This window comes from Gigantopelta aegis, chromosome 10, assembly GCF_016097555.1.
Source record: "Gigantopelta aegis isolate Gae_Host chromosome 10, Gae_host_genome, whole genome shotgun sequence".
NCBI classification, from domain to species: domain Eukaryota; kingdom Metazoa; phylum Mollusca; class Gastropoda; order Neomphalida; family Peltospiridae; genus Gigantopelta; species Gigantopelta aegis.
The window spans coordinates 42,772,413-42,790,974 of NC_054708.1; the positions used below are offsets into that span (position 1 = coordinate 42,772,413).

Below are 18,562 nucleotides of genomic sequence, written 5' to 3' on the forward strand. Positions count from 1 at the left end.
TGAGTACAGGTTAAATACTCCAACACCAGACCATATCAGAGAACACATTCTACTATCAAGGAACCCATCTCTAACAGTAACACATCTTAGGCACATCAACAGCAATTATATTTACCAAAGTTCGATCCATGAATCCCTGCCATGCAAAACTTGGTTCACAGTCCCAATCGTAAGCCCCCTCTGGCTATCCACTCAGCCAATTTAAACAAATGAATTGGACATCGCTGCAAACATCAAAGATATTCCCTGGAAAGGCTTGAAGAGCGCCTTTCTTACTTCTTTGGTGCTAATTAGCGACAGTAAATGGTTAAATGCACCTATGCTGACACTTAGTCGTTACATGAAGATAATTGATTCTAAGTGTAACTTGGCTGACTAAACCACTGGTAATAACAGATTAATCGACTAATGGCCAATTAATTCAGTATACTCAACCCTACTCCAAGTGCCAATATGTTAGGTGTTTCTACAATATAATCATTAATATCATATAATATGCCAGTCTTCATTACTAACCAGTAACAGGTACTGGTTCTCGGTGACTGACTGTAAATATACATATTTCAAAATCAACAATCGGTCAATAGATAGTGAAGTTATTTAGTAATAACTTCTTATTACAAAGACAGGTTTGATAACTATATATCAAATGTCTGTTGCACAACCGAACGCCCTGATTAGGTAGTGTTGTTCATATGAACAGCAATTGTAGGCAAAAGTCTTTAATGGGCAAACAGAACTAAGAGCTTGAAGGAATCCCGTCATACTTAACAAAACCATATTAATATACGGATCCCTATATTTGCACAAGCAGTCAAAATTACTTTTAACAAAGACGCGGATACTATCATGGATGTCTGTCGGTAGCCCGAGTACTCTGATTGTAAGAGAGCTAGACAGATATTTGGAAGGTTATACGCACTGTAATGAGAGCGTCATAACCTTCACAATGTCCATCTAGCTCTCTTACAGTCAGAGTACTTGGGCTACTCTGTCGGGTGCATGCTCTCTAGCAATGACGGTAGACAGGTGGGGATATAAAGTAAAAAGGTAAACATATAAAACCATAAAATAATTTGTAATACTGGGGATGGCAGACAGAATGCACATATGTGGGTTTTTGCCCACTGACTATATTATACTGATGAAAAGAAATAAGCCAACAAATGAATTTATAGAACAAATTTAATTTACTACTACCGTAATGTCCATATTTCATACAACGTTATAATCTTGAATTAACGAACTGACTGCCACTAACATGGTCAGGTTTTGACACTGTGGATTCGGTTGATTAATTGTCTATTAATATTTGTGTGATCCAACCGGAGAGGACTATATGTTTCCGCTCTGCCCGTCCGTCTGTCTGTCTCTTCCACAAATAGGTTTTCAGACTTAAGGTTGGTAGGTACAGGGTTCGCAGCCCAGTACTGGCTCCCACCCAGAGCGAGTTTCAACGACTCGATGGGTAGGTGTAAGGTCACTACACCCTCTTTTCTCTCACTTACCACTAACAATTAACAACTAACCAACTGTCCTGGACAGACAGCTCAGATAGCTGAGGTGTCTGTCCAGAACAGCATCCTTGAACTTTAATTGGATATAAGCATGAAAATAGGTTGGAATGAAATCAAATGTATTACTTTAGCGGTTCTCTCATGTTATAGTTTTTTTCTTTTCGTCACTACAATATGTATTATGTTTGTATCGCAGTCAATGATGGTCAGGCGAACCGATTTCACATTTGCGCGGCATTATGGACAACACGTCGTAGGTTTTGGAGGAGCCCGAGACAGTTACACCAAGCACTACAATCAGAAGAGAAACAAATGTGGCCCAGTAGGCAATTTTCACATCGATATGCGCGGAACAGGACTGAAGGTTGACGACGATGTATGTATACTTTAAATGTTGGTGTTTTGTTTTTTGGTGGGGGGGTTTTGTGTGTGTGTTGTTGTTTTTTTGTGTGTGTTTTGTTTTGTTTTTGTTTTTGTTTTGTTGTTGTTGTTTGTTTTGTGTTTGTTTTGTGTTTGTTGTTGGGTTTTTTTGGTTTTTTTTTTTTTTTTTTTTTTTTTGGGGGGGGGGGGGGGGGGTAACGACACCACTAAAGCACATTCATATATTAATAGTCGGCTAGAGGATGTCAAACATTTGGTAATTTTTACATATAGTCTTAGAGAGGAACCCGCTACATATGTCCATTAGTAGCAAGGGATTTTTTTATATGCACCGTCCCACAGACAGGACAGCACATAATACGGCCTTTGGCATTCTAGTCATCGTGCACTAGCTGGAATGAGACATAGCCCAATGCGTCCACCGATAGATGTAAGTAGAGATGTACAAGATCGGAAGAACACCTTTAGAGTATTATATACTCTTCAAAAGAAGAAACGCAAAACCACATTGTCGTAACATTTGGAGAATTGATTTAATTATTGAATGGTGAGTCCGATAATTACCAAATGTTGCAGGATTGTTCACAATTCACTCTAGTCCATTGTGAGTAAGTGATAGGACACACCACCAAGGTCAAGGTCATCTGGAGTCAATACCGGGTGTGGCCTCCGCGTGTGTTGACAACTGCCTGGCACCGCCTGCCCATTGAAGCAACCAGAGTACGGATGACGTCCCGGGGGATGGTGGCCCACTCGGCCTGCAAGGCTGCTGCCAGCTCGGGCAGGGTCTGGGGCTGTGGTTGTCGCTGTCGGAGGCGTCGGTCCAACTCGTCCCATAGATGCTCAATTGGGTTCAAATCCGGAGATGTCGATGGCCAAGGAAGGACATTAATGTTGTTGTTCTGTAGGAAAGCCGTTGTGAGATGTGCTGTGTGAGGCCTGGCGTTGTCATGTTGGAACACTGCGTTGGCGTTGGCCATAACTGGAACGATGTGTGGCCGGAGGATCTGGTCAATGTAGCCCTGTGCATTCAGGTTGCCCTGCACGTGGACCAGGTCAGTTCTGCCAGTGTGTGAGATGGCTGCCCACACCATGACACTACCCCCGCCGAATCTGTCCACTTCCTGCACGCAGTTTGCCGCATAACGTTCACCACGACGCCTATACACGCGACATCTTCCATCATGACGTCGGAGCAGAAATCGGGACTCGTCACTGAACCACACCTGTCTCCATCGCAGTTGAGGCCATTGTCGATGAATCTGGCACCACTGCAGTCGGAGTCGACGGTGTTGTGGTGTTAAGATGACACCTCGAACTGGACGTCTGGCACGAATTCCTACCTCACGTAGGCGGTTCCGTACGGTCTGGTCGGATATCCTGCGCAAACCTGGTATTGCTGCGGCTGTGGAGGTGGCAGTAGTCAATCGTTCCCGAAGGTGGCGTACCCGGATGTAGCGGTCCTGCCCGGGGGTAGTGACCCGTGGTCGACCGGATCTAGGGAGGTCACGTGTTGATCCATGTTGCTGGTAACGGTCCCACAGTCTGGAGATGGTGCTTGGGGACACATGGAATGCCCTGGCAACGACCGTTCTGGATTCGCCTGCGTCTAGTCGGCCGATGGCATTGTTTCTCTGCGGTTCACTGAGACGTGGCATGTCCTGGATTGTCAACTGTCGGCCAGATACAGAGGCCAGGCAAGCGAACACCCTGCACTTTTATACTGTCGGTGTTCATGTTGCACGTGCAGACAACGCACGTGCAGTGGTGACATGATTTGCACGTGGCTGCGTTTTTGCGAATATTCACATTTTGGAACTTTATTGTACAGTAGCTGCGTTTTATCGAATGTAACCGTGGGAATGTGTTTGGGACATGCAATGACCTTATATTCACAAAGCATGAACCGGTAGGAAACATAAAATCGGAGTTATAACCCATTTGTACCCTTTTGCGTTTCTTTTTTTGAAGAGTATATATTAAAATCACATTTCTTTTCCGGGCTGATTCTGAATTGAAGGGTTTCTAGATTATTGTAGCCCCATTCCTATGGCTAGTCATATTCAATGCTAGACTAGTAAATAACTAGAATTGCCATGCCCGATGGCTAGTGATGTTTTGTTGGTCAAATTTTGCAGTTAAGTCTATTTTGCAAATATGAATATCCTGTCCCCACCCAACCCCTCAGTGTTAAGTGTTTCCAAGCTATGTGTCCCTCTTTAGGTGACATATCTGGTTATTACTATTTTGTATTAAAATTGTATTAACTTAAAGTAAAGTAGAGCTAGTTCATTTTTAATCGTGGTTAGTAAATGTTTTAAATCACTGATCCCATGGCTAGTGGATTTTATAAACATTCTAGAATCCTTGCGATATGAAAACATTATATTAACAAAACCCGAGACCGCCATAAATAACGCACTGCAACACAGCCATCATGGTTAAATATTGTCAGTCAAATGTTGAAGAAATAATACAATTATCAGGCAGTTAAAAAACAGAAGGTGAAGAAGAAAAAGAAGAAAGAAAGAAAAAAGGTAAATGTTCCTCCCTTCTCCCCGTAACAACCGTTTATTAATCAATAAATAAATACACACGCACACATACTTACATATATATATATATATATATATATATACATGTGTATATGTATAACACACATAATACTTATTATATACATATACATACAGGCATATGGTATATGACAAGGTAAGAGATTGGTACACTGTCACCATCTACATGTACATGTTATGACATTGTTGCATTGTATCCGCAGCTTGCTTGGATGCCTGAAGGACGTTATTCGTATGGAGAATGGACCAGAGACCATGGAAATGCCACCGTGGACCTCCTGGCAGGCGGCTATGCGGGAGGACTGAAACCCATCGAGCCCATGCTTCTCATGCATAATCCAAACGATATATACTAAAGGTATACTGTACAGAACCCTTGTTGTATATAGTTAATTTTTGATTAGTTAATTTACATATATATGCAAAAAGGTATAAGCTATGAGAACTTAGATTACATAATATACAATAGTGTTTTTCTATCTCTAACATTAATATTCATACATATAACCTCTTGATAAAAACTTAAAGTTTATTTTGATTAAGGACACTACTAGAACACATTGATTTATTAATCATAGGCTATTGGATGTCAAACATTTGGTAATTGTGACATATACTTTAAAAGAGGAAAGTCGCTTAATTTTTATTAGTAGCAAGGGATCTTCCATGAGCACCATCCCACAAACAGGATAGCACATACCACAGTCGTTGATATATCAGTCGTGGTACTCTGGCTTGGAGGAAATATAACCCAAACAAAATGTTAAAATTTGCTTAAAGCCTGGTTAAATAGATTTCAAAACAACTCGTTGTAAGATAAATATTATCTAACGGTCACTCATGTATTATTCTCTATTTAACTAAAACAGTTTGCGTTCATACTTGCATTTAAACTGCTTTAGTTACACCAGTTTAACTAAACCACATAGCGAAGTGATTGAGCTATACCGGTATAGTGAAAAAATCACGTTCACATTTCCAGTTTAGTTAAGCTAGTTTAAAGCCTAAGTGTGAATGCAGTTAACGTTAAGTAACATACATTTGTGTGCGCGTGTGTGTGCATGTGCGTCGCTCTCTCTCTCTCTCTCTCTCTCTCTCTCTCTGTGTGTGTGTGTGTGTGTGTGTGTGTGTGTGTGTGCATGCATGCATGCATGTATCTGTGTGGCACTGACATATATAATGTCGTTATACTAATAAGTAAATGTCGACTAACAAAGATTTGTTAATTTCAGTTTTAAACATCGAAGTCGGACAGTCGACAAATGGCTTCCAGGTACAAGATAAGCTCGTCATCTGTTAACCATCTACAAATATATGAAACGTGAATCACACTTGAGATTCATACACCAGGCGCCGACCCAAGGAAGGCGCCGAGGGGCGTATCCCCCATCCCTTTGTTTTGCCGACGTCAAAATATAACAATAATAGCCTGACCAAACACCTCTTACCTCTTACCCCCCCCCTAAAAAAATCCTGGATTTGAGCCTGTTAATAATCGATATGTTCAATGCATAAATTTCTAAATAAAACATTTCATAGTATTTACTTAGCTGAGATAGCAATTTTGTATTTTATTTTATTAACCAATGTATTACTATTACAAAAATAAGATACTGAGACAAATCTCTCTCTCTCTCTCTCTCTCTCTCTCTCTCTCTCTCTCTCTCTCTCTATATATATATATATATATATATATATATATATATATATATATATATATATATTATAGATAGATAGATAGATAGATAGATAGATACACCTGTACGTCGTTGTAACTAAGACTAGGAGTCAGAGATTATTCATGAGGTATGTAGGTTGGTGGGGATTTCTTAAAGAGACATCCCCGAGTTTGCTGCATTGTAAGATGTTTTCGACTAATAAAATACTTCTACGATTAAACTTACATATTAAATATATTTTCTTGTTTAGAATATCAGTGTCTGTATATTCCATGTGTTTCTGGTCGTCGTAATATTTGTAAGAAGCTCAAACTGGATTTTGTCTTAAAATAATTTCGTACGTACGACAAAAATATATTTTAGGAAATAAAATGAAATTTAACCTTTAAAGGGACATTCCTGAGTTTGCAGCAATTGATGATTGCGATAACAGAGCCTTGTTGGCGACTACTATTTCATACTAAATACATTTTCTTGTTTAGAATACCAGTGTCTGTATATCGAATAAGTTGCGGTTGTATACTAATGTTTGTAGCACTCAGTTTTTACTTTAATTTGTGATATATATTTTTTCGTACGTACGAAATTATTGAGAGGTAAAATCCGGTTTGGCCTACTACAAGCATTAGGAGAACAACAAACACCTTGTACATACAGACACTGATATTTTAAATGAGAAAATGTATTTAATTTGTATGTCATCGAAAAGGCTCTATGGTCGGAAACATTTTACAGTGGTTGTAAACTCAGGAATGTCCCTTTAACAGAGGCTAAGCAATAGTTTTGTTTAACATCACTGGAGAACATTGATTTATTAACAATCAGCTATTGGATGGCAAACTTTTGGTAATTCTGACATAAGTCTTAGAGAGGAAACCCGCTACATTTTCTTATTAGTAGCAAGGGATCTTTTATATGCACCATCTCACAGGCTGGAGAGCACATAACACGGCATTTGATATACCAGTCGTGGTGCAATGGCTGGAAGGAGAATTGGCCCAATGATCTTTACTGACGGGGATCGATACAAGACCGACCGCGCATCAGGCGGACACTTTATCACTGGGCTAAAACAAAGTTGAAGTTTGTTTTGTTTAATGATACCACTAGAACACATAGTTTTATTAATCGTGGGCTATTAGATGTCAACCATTTGGCAGTTGGATATTCGTGTGCACCCTCCCACTGACAGGATAGCACATACCACGCCTTTTAATATACTTGTCGTGGTGCACTGGCTGGAACGAGAAATAGCCGAATGGGTCCATTGACGCGGGTCGATTCTAGACTGACCGTATCAGGCTACGTCCCGCCCCAAGCAGCCAAAAACGATTAGTCAGTGACATATATCTGCATTTACAAAAAGTCACATCAGGACGAAGCACTGTAATTTTACTGGGGCCAATTTCTTGTTGCCGATTTAAGTCGATTCCAATTCCGTCCACCTGTAACTTCTCTTTCTCGTTGGAACTCTTAACTGAAACGTATCAACATTGATTATTGACAGTACATTATCGACGATCTTGAAATCATTCAATAAAGTCACCATATTCTTAATATACCGCCTGTTATTAGAATACGGTCCGAGCTATTTGGTGGATACAGTGAAGAAGCTTTCGACGTACTGAATACGGTGTTATCAAAGTATATTGGCTCATAGGAAAAGTTTATTTTGTTTAACGACACAACTAGAGGACATTTTTAAATTAATCATCGGCTATTGGGTGTTAAACAGTTGGTAAAGTTGTTATTTAGTCATCAGAGGAAACCCGCTACATTTCTTTCTGATGCAGCAAGGGATTATTGTTATATGCACTCGCCCACAGACAGGAAAGCACATACACAACCTTTGACCTGCTGTCGTACACTGGATGGAACGAGAACAAAACCAATGGATCCAGTCATAGTAAATGATTCTACAAATGTCAAGCATAGCCTACCCAGAGGCAATTAGATGCATTGCAGAGTCATACTTTCTTAATTGATACACAGTAGAGATGTCGGGACTGAATCGGTACTAGTATTGGCCGCGTTAGACAGGTGACCGCTTATTACAGGTGCATTTACATTATAAATCGTTTGGTATGGGGAAAAAGTGGCCGCTTAAGGCAGGTGACCGATGAATACAAGTGGCCGCTAGGACATGTTTGACTATGTATGTATGTATGTATGCATTGATGTATGAATGTCTATATATTGTATGTATGTCGAGGTTGACTGTTACATAGATATTAACGCACTAGCGCATGGGATAATTATATTATAACTGCAGGAGAAGAAATGCTTTTGGAGACAGTTACGCTGCTGATTCCCGCAAACACATCTAAGAACACGTGCTTTTGTTTAATGCAGGTTATGGAAACTGGACGTGTACCACAAGGAACACATTTGTCTACCCCTACACTTTTAACAAACGAAACCATGACAATAAGACCGGAAGTACTCTTCAAAAAAGATGGGGAACCTGAAATATTAATGTTAATATCAACTATTAGACCGAACATACGTTTTGATCACAGACACCCTAGTAAAGAACGTTCAGGTCTGTTTATCAACACGCCGAAACATATTCCATAGTGTGCACGTGCATCACGCAGTTGCCCCGTGCACGTGCTTGGGGTGTCATTCTCGATTTTGACAATTTACAGAAAGGTCGATTAATCACTCTGGAACATTATTTCTGTCAATGTTTTTTCATTCTGTTGATCATACAGTTGTTATTGTTTTGTTTTTAGTAATTTTTATTGTTTGAATTTGCGATGCAGCGTATGCAACGCGATAAGCGTCTACGGGCTATTGACATACTATACACGAGCAGAAGTTAGCGTGTAGTGGCCAACACATTCAATGTTTCGAAGTCGGTGATTAGTAGACTATGGAGAGGTACCAACAAACCGAAAATTTTGACGATCTACCCCGTTCAGGTCGTCCCATGGCAACGACAGGAGTACAGAATCGATTCATCCGTAACCAGGCTCTAAGAAGTCGAGCTCAAACGGCAAATCAAATTGTTGCAAACCTCATCAGGCTACTGGTGTCCGAGTTACGTGTCAGACGATTAGAAATCGCCTTCATGCAGCCCATCTTCATGTTCGACGACTCCGGGTTGTGCCTACCTTGACAAATCGGCACAGTGCCCACAGATGTGAATGGTGTAGGGTGCGTCAGAACTTGGTTATTCGTCGCTGGTCACGTGTCATGTTTCCAGATAAGTGCCTATTCGCCTTGGACTTCCTTGACAGGCGTGGTCGGGTCTGACGATGACGAAATGAACGGCACGCCAACGTCACAATGCGATTTCATGATTTGGCGGTGGATCGGTTATGGTGTTGGGTGGTATCACTATGACTGACAGAACACCCACCCACCTCCCACCCCCCATATTGTGCAAGGAAGGGTCAATGGGTAGTACTACCGGGACAACACACTGACACTCTTTGTCGTCCCGTTTGCTAGGCGCGTGGGTGACATTTTGTTTTTCAGGACGACAATATCCGTGCTCACCGTGTACAAATCGTCAATGCTCACCTCCAGCAGTACAACATCTATCGAATGCCATGGCCAGCAATGAGCCCAGACCTTTCGACCCATCGAACACGTCTGGGACATGATAGGGAGACGTGTGCGTCAACGTCAAAGACCGCCGACCACGTTAGCGGAACATGGTCAGGCGCTGCAAGAGGAGTGTAACAGACTCCCTAAATGTCCATTGGGAGACTCGTAAACCGTATGTCTTGTCGACTGAATTAATGTCTGACACATGGTGGCGGTATCACCAACTACTGATAAAAAACGTCAACTTTCAAATTTCACTTCTGACCGCAATCGTCCTTCAAGATCTTTGGTGGTCACAAAACCTACTGTAATACTGAACTACCGGTTGTAACGTTTGCCCAATTAATTCACTATTATCATATAACCATTCCCCACAGGTAATATACCTTACAATTTTGGCAATTGTAAATTCTTATTAGAGTTCCCCTACTTTTTCTTAAGATAATATATATATTCACACACATATACATATATTAATATACATATACATATATATAGATAGATAGATAGATAGATAGATATAGATATATATAGATACATGCATGTATATATATATTTCTGACAATCTTTAGAAGAAACACTCTAAATAAGGGATCGTTTTAATACACATTACCACAGTATTAGATATATAAATCATGGGACACTGGGGAAGTGTCAACGGTTTCGCCAGTGGGGTTGGATCCAACGACGCAAACAGTCAAGCAATCGTTCTAACAACAGAGCAGATATAGCCACAGGAGGCATACAGTTAACGTGTCCTGTGACAATAAATCTACACTATCTCTTTACTTCACCTTACTCTTAAATATTCCAGCAACAGTGTTGGTAAATTCCTGGACACGCGACAGGGTATCATGCTTCCAACTTTTATCTTATATCTTACGTAAGTGAATTTCTTTTACTTGATTTCACAATAAGGACACATTGATATCGTTGAAATAGTAAACATACATATCGGCCGATAGATACTGGCAAGATACTGTTATGCTATGAATATGAAGTGGCATTAAGTAGTTCGTAGAGTTTCCATAGGTTAGACATCAAGATCAAGAGAACAATCAATTATACAACGTGCTGTCCTAAACTGATAGCCATGTGTTCAGAAAGACGGGAATATAAAAGCTGTAGACCAAGATGTTAATCGTGTGACCACTACGAAGTCTTCTACAATATAACACGACCACAGGTGTCCCCAAAGAATGATATCGGATATATTATACTTGCGTTATATATGTAAATACATTATATGTATCAGGAGTTTTTGTTTGGGGGTACATTCATAGTCTAGATAAAAATATACTCTTCAAAAAAAGAAACGCAAAAGGGTACAAATGGGTTATAACTCCGATTTTATGTTTCCTACCGGTTCATGCTTTGTGAATATAAGGTAATTGCATGTCCCAAACACATTCCCACGGTTACATTCGATAAAACGCAGCTACTGTACAATAAAGTTCCAAAATGTGAATATTCGCAAAAACGCAGCCACGTGCAAACCATGTCACCACTGCACGTGCGTTGTCTGCACGTGCAACATGAACACCGACAGTATAAAAGTGCAGGGTGTTCGCTTGCCTGGCCTCTGTATCTGGCCGACAGTTGACAATCCAGGACATGCCACGTCTCAGTGAACCGCAGAGAAACAATGCCATCGGCCGACTAGACGCAGGCGAATCCAGAACGGCCGTTGCCAGGGCATTCCATGTGTCCCCAAGCACCATCTCCAGACTGTGGGACCGTTACCAGCAACATGGATCAACACGTGACCTCCCTAGATCCGGTCGACCACGGGTCACTACCCCCGGGCAGGACCGCTACATCCGGGTACGCCACCTTCGGAAACGATTGACTACTGCCACCTCCACAGCCGCAGCAATACCAGGTTTGCGCAGGATATCCGCACAACACCGTCGACTCCGACTGCAGTGGTGCCAGATTCATCGACAATGGCCTCAACTGCGATGGAGACAGGTGTGGTTCAGTGACGAGTCCCGATTTCTGCTCCGACGTCATGATGGAAGATGTCGCGTGTATAGGCGTCGTGGTGAACATTATGCGGCAAACTGCGTGCAGGAAGTGGACAGATTCGGCGGGGGTAGTGTCATGGTGTGGGCAGCCATCTCACACACTGGCAGAACTGACCTGGTCCACGTGCAGGGCAACCTGAATGCACAGGGCTACATTGACCAGATCCTCCGGCCACACATCGTTCCAGTTATGGCCAACGCCAACGCAGTGTTCCAACATGACAACGCCAGGCCTCACACAGCACGTCTCACAACGGCTTTCCTACAGAACAACAACATTAATGTCCTTCCTTGGCCATCGATATCACCGGATTTGAACCCAATTGAGCATCTATGGGACGAGTTGGACCGACGCCTCCGACAGCGACAACCACAGCCCCAGACCCTGCCCGAGCTGGCAGCAGCCTTGCAGGCCGAGTGGGCCACCATCCCCCGGGACGTCATCCGTACTCTGGTTGCTTCAATGGGCAGGCGGTGCCAGGCAGTTGTCAACACACGCGGAGGCCACACCCGGTATTGACTCCAGATGACCTTGACCTTGGTGGTGTGTCCTATCACTTACTCACAATGGACTAGAGTGAATTGTGAACAATCCTGCAACATTTGGTAATTATCGGACTCACCATTCAATAATTAAATCAATTCTTTAAATGTTACGACAATGTGGTTTTGCGTTTCTTCTTTTGAAGAGTATATACAGAGAGGTTATTACCAGTGGGTTTTTTTCGGTATCGTCAATATCATATATTAGGAATACAAATTGTATTATGCGAACCTCTGATATTGACGACACCGAAATACGCGAGAGTAATATTCTCATTCTCTTTATCTCGCCTTCCTGTAAAATACTCAAATTCCATTGGTTATTTAGCCTTGGACAAAACACTTATACCCTGCGTGAGGGGAGTCAAATCTCTTATACCCCACTTGTAACATCGGACGATTATTATTGTATTAATGCGCAATAAAAAAAATCGTCTGTTACCAACGTAAACAAAACATGACTGTCAAACGATTTGCCAACCACTCAGAAAATGAAATTGAAGAAAAGCGAGCATTTTAATGTGGCGAAGCATTGTAATAATACAGCTAATTGTCAATTTGAATGACGTCAGTATTCCAATGACATCACTTTGCATCTCCTTACAATAAAACTAAACTGGGTACATAACGTTGCTAGAGATTTAGTTTTTGAACATTATTAATGCTGGTGGATGTGTTTGAAGAAAATCTTGTAATTACACATGTCGACAAGATAAAGTCGTTGTAGAAGCATCACGAGGGATTTTTTATACCCTCTGTATGTCTTGTACCCCGAGCATCTACAACTTATATTACTTATAGGCCCTAAATAAATATATAAATTGTGTATCTTTATCGTGATGCAAAACTTTATATATATATTGTACTCACACGAATGATTTAAACAGTATTATTGGAAACCTCGTCAGAAATACACGAGTCGAGTCCAGCCATAAACGTGGCTTGATGGAAATGGATGGGGCAGGTACGCTAGGCGCCCTTTGAAAAACGTGTGACACCATACGCCAATATCTTCACACTAAGTTGTAAACGAATTTCTGCACGAGTGTGTATATGTTTAAGTCAATATTTTTGTTTCTATAAACTGTCACAATACCACTGATATACACAAGGAACAATATAAATAGAGGATAATAAACGAGTTACCAGTTATTATCAAATTTATATCCCGAGTGAAATAATTTTCACTTGTCACGAGATTCAGCGAGTGACAAGTGGAAATTATTTCACAAGGGACATACATTTAATAATAAATGGTACCGAGTTTGTTATTATACTTAGTACACTAGCTATTCGGAGGTTTTAAAACCCTTTATTTTCGATATAGCCTACATCGGCTACACGCCCATGTATATAGAAACGACGTAAACTACTTTACTGTTCTGGGTATTGCTTTAACTTTGTATTTTATTCACGGTTCACAGATAATTTTCAAAACCAAAATTTCTATATATTTTGTAAAAAAAAAATTATATATATATTGAACTACCATTTTATTACAAGTGTAACACTAAAACCAGAAAGACATAAACGCAAACGCTTTAAACTACGTGTCATCATTGTGTGTGCTTTGCCAGAATTTGATGACATCATATTTAGTACCGACAAGGTGATATGTTTGTCAAATCGTTCAATAATAGTGTACGTTAATCCAATTCATGAAATTATGTTTATTATTTTCCCTGTTATGAGTGCCTGCTGGGGTAATAAATATAAAATTATACACCTGAAAATTAAATAAGCACAACCTGAATTGTATTGCAGCCAAAAAGGTATGTAGAAATAATTGTCCGTATTTATGGTTTCTGTCGTTTTCTCTAGAATACAGCAAATATTGATGTAACGACAGTGTTACTTACTGTCAATATTGTTCAATATCTTCTGCATATATAGCACATTAATTTGTATCATCGAAATGTCCACAATTACTAGCAAAGTATAGACAGGTGTGGCAAGTAGTGCTTAATTAATTTTCGGGTGTATAGTTTACCTATGTTGTACTGATAAGCTTTTCAGCTTAAAGCCATTGCAGAATTAACATTTAAAACTACGTTGCTGGAATCTGATAACACTTTCCATTTTATCTGATAGGAGACACGAAAATGCATTCAGTATAAAAACTTGCTGGACACGAGCTGGCCATTAGAAGAACGTTGGACCCTGGACCAACTGATTTCATAATACTGTGTTAATCCAATTTTATTGTGTGGGATATTGCATAATCTGTGGACTATGGAATGGATGTTGGGTCTGATGTTAGTCGTCACAGTGTTTCCACTAACTACAGCTGACAGCAACGACTTCGACTTCAAATCTGAAAGCAGTGAATCTATATTCGATATTGGTGATTATCTGGATGACATGGTGTTGAATATGTCCAGTATACAACTTCCTGCAATTGACCACAGCATGGCGGGTGTTGATTTCGGCCAACTGGATGCTCAGATTGAGAGTCTTGCAGGGGATGACTTGGATTCACTGTTGGAAGAGTTGAAAGAATTTCACGACATGAAGGATGGTGGTGAGTAGTCATGGGTCCGCTGAAATGTTGGACCGAAACGTCTCTGAAATGGCACTGAAAATATAGTAAAGGAAGTGAAGTGAAGTTGTTAAGATATAGTAAAGGAGTCATATTGTGCTTTGCCCATTCTATGGCTAAAAGTAGAGTCAGTTATTGAGGATTCATGGCCATTTTAAAATGTTTAAACATTTTAAAAGTCTAAAATTGTGTATATCAATCGCGCTTGTAAAAGAAGTTGGCAGCAGACGTTTGGCGCCATTCACAGTGTTTTATGTTTAATTCGATATCTTGCTCATTGCTCTCATTTAAGTCTGTTTGCTTCAAACTAGGTAAATGATTAAGGGTTATGATCTATTACCATTCAGGTATTAAACTGTTTTAATATTGAAATGGCCTAAAGTGGTTATTTTAAACTTGGTACTACTAGTGTCAATAGTTTTCTGACTGCTAATTATTTAAATTTATACACAATTTTCTCCTCGCTTCAAACTTGGTAAAATGTCAAGATGACAAGTGGCAATTTAAACAAACAGGTTGGACATGTCTACATTTCAAAAGGTTGTCGTTAAACGTTCATTTGTTTATTCATTCATTCATTCATTCATTCATTTACGTTTTAAAATTTCAACTTTTTACTCTGCACGATAGCACATGTCTGAGGACAAGATCCTTTATTTTACTTCCGAATACATATGTTATTATGGAGGTTATTATTAATGTGGGGCCACATACGATTACGATGACCTCTGGTATACAGACACTAATATTCTATAGAATCATTATGTAGTTTAAATCGTTAAAAGGTTCTATTTACCGCAGACAATACTGAAAATATAACGACCTTTGAAAGACTAGCCGTGGAGCACTGGTTGGAATGTAAGACCTCATTCAGAGAATGGGTCCACCGAGGGCGTTCGGTCAGCGGTCAAAGCACCCCAAGCATGTGCTCTACCGACTGACAACCTGCTTTTGTTTTCTTCTTTCTTTTTTCTGAAGCTACTTTTGTGTTACAGACAGCGAATCGCCGGAGAGTGGAGCTCCAGTCTTTGGAGGCATTGGGTTTAGTTTCAGCGGCAATGTTAAGGTCAGCAAGTACGAAACTGTGATCAAGAAACTAGAAGCCATACACGGTGTGACGTCCAATGACGAGTCAGACGAAACGGAAGCGAGTTATGAACAAGACACGGGTAACGTTAGATTGTATTTTCTTAAAACGTTTATGAAAACATGTTCTGTTTATTTTCCATTTATTAATAAGCAATCAGAAACACACCAACAATCTGACATATGAGACAGATGTGTTACACGAGTGGTACGTTCAGCAAGATGGATGCCTACGAAATCTTTAAACAAGGAAGGAAGGAAATGTTTTACTTAACGACACGCTCAACACATTTCATTTACGGACATATGTTTAAGGACCACATAGATATTGAGAGAGGAAATCCGCTGTCGCCACTTCTTGAGTTACTTTTTTTCGATTAGCTGCAAGGGATCTGCTATATGCACCATCCCACAGACAGGCTAGTACATACCACGGCCTTTGTGGATCACTAGCTGGAACGAGAAATAGCCCAATGAGCCTACGGACGAGGATCAATCCTAGATCGATCGCGTATCAGGTGAGCGCTGTGCCACTGAACTATGTCCCGATCCTCTTTAAAAAAAAAACAATGCTCTACAGCAACAACATGCGGTTTTTTGACACCTAAAGATGAGAACAATAATACTGAAAGCCTTGCAAATATCAAAAAACAAACTATTAATCTCGCCAGTACATTGCAACCGAGCTAACACAAAGCTGTGTCAAATAATAATTGTAAATTATTTACCGGGTATGTGCATTTCACGCTGTCATTCCAGTCTTTCATGTCAAAACAAATAGTATTATAGAAGATAATGATAACAATGGCTGTTCATTGCAGTAAATCTACTGGTCTCTGAGCATTCTAAAAATACATAATACTTGTAGTTAAATGATCTGGAAGATATTGGGGTTATTTTCCGAAATATTATGGAATATACATTTTTCGAATTTTATCTTACCCCACAAGGCAGGTAATTTCATCCACTGACTGCAAATTTGAATTAATTACAACTCATTATATTTGAGTTTTTACACAATTATTTAATTTTTCTATTAATGTAAATCATATTCATATACTTACTTTCTTTGACACTCGTTGGCCGATCTGTGCGGTTTTTTTTTTTGTTTTTTGTTTTTTATTATTATTATTATTATTATTATTTGTTTTTGTTTTTGTTTTTTTTTTTTTTTTTTGTTGTTGTTTTTTTGTAAAAGTGTTGGAAATAACAAAAATATTCTATTTTTGTGTGCCATTTAAAAAACACTCGGCTTAGAAATAAATCACTTGTAGTAAATTCCTTAGTATGAAGAAAGGCGTTCCCTGTGGGACGTACTCTATATAGGGGATAAAAATTAATATATAATAAAATTATAACTGTCGTAAAATTTAAGTCGCCACCCCCCCCCACCCCCCCCCCCCCACCCCCCCCCCCCCCCCCCCCACCCCCCCACCCCCTCCCACACCTTAGATCCGGCTCTGGTAATTATGTTTGTGTTTGTCATACAGCTGCCTCATTATTCGTTCTCTGTGGTATATAATGGTGTTTTTATCTCCAGGTTCAGACTTGTTTGGAGGTACAGCTTTCACAGACATGTTTAAGAGACAAGATGATGGGCCCAGCGTCGTTGAGCTGACCAGGCGAGCTAAATACTTAAAGGATACATTCCACAAAGGTAAGTCAAATACGTCTTCTACACAATATCCATTCTTCTATTCTAGTCTTTGTTCCTTTTTATATATATATATATATATATATATGCATGTATGTTTTGTTTGTTTGTTTGTGTGTTTGTTTGTTTGTTTTGTTGATGCTGTTTGTTTTGTTTGTTTTGTTTTGTTTGTTTGTTTGTTGTTGTTATTTTTGTAGTGGCGGTGGTGATGGATTGTTTTCTTTTCATAGGATTTTTTTTATCTGATCTGTCCGTTGTTCGTATATATTTTTTTTCTAGATGCATGCACTTCCAATCCCTGCATGAATTCAGGTGTGTGTTCTCTCGATGGGTCATCGTACACGTGCAAGTGTACTAAAGGATACAGGAGGATTTTGACAGGGCAGGACGCTCATTTAATTGTAGGGCACTCATTTCAATGACTGTCGAACAACTGCGATGTAGTTGAATACATTATTTCAGTAGCACGAATAGACAGACATGGAACCTCATTCAGAAAGCTCGTTTAAGCTCTGTTAAGACGTGATACCGATGTCGCGATGTATGTGTAAGATAGTAACCAGTGATACGAGTACTTTGTATAACACGAAAAGATAAATGTAAGCTACTGTGTTAACTACTTTAATTTATAACGTATGTTTCAGATACCGACCACTGTGTAAGCAGTCCATGTGTCAATGGAGAATGTGTTTCTACCAAATCTCGCTACACCTGTAATTGTCCAGCAGGTTACCAAGGGGACCGATGTCAGACAGGTAAAACAGGAAAATGCATTGGTTGTTTTAGTCAGTTAGCCTTCATATTGGACATCTATGATTATACAGGCTACCTGAAACTAATCCTACCATTAAACAAATCATACCGTCTAACAAGCATGACTGGGCCGTTTCATATAATGTTCTCCGTTTTGACTTTTTGTGAGGGCGGGACGTAGAACAGTGATAAAGTGCCCGCCAAACGTTTTGTCTTTTTGGGAATATTCTGTTTATTGCTAATAAGTTTTAAATG

At 39.9% G+C, this 18,562-nt stretch overlaps 1 long non-coding RNA gene across 1 annotated transcript; it reads left to right on the forward strand.

Moving 5' to 3' along the window:
• The first annotated feature begins 1,674 nt into the window (after positions 1-1,674).
• LOC121382864 lies at positions 1,675-5,928 on the forward strand. Its single transcript, XR_005959226.1, has 3 exons — positions 1,675-1,893; positions 4,675-4,829; positions 5,704-5,928. It is a non-coding gene; the product is annotated as an uncharacterized LOC121382864 (long non-coding RNA).
• The last annotated feature ends 12,634 nt before the right edge of the window (positions 5,929-18,562 follow it).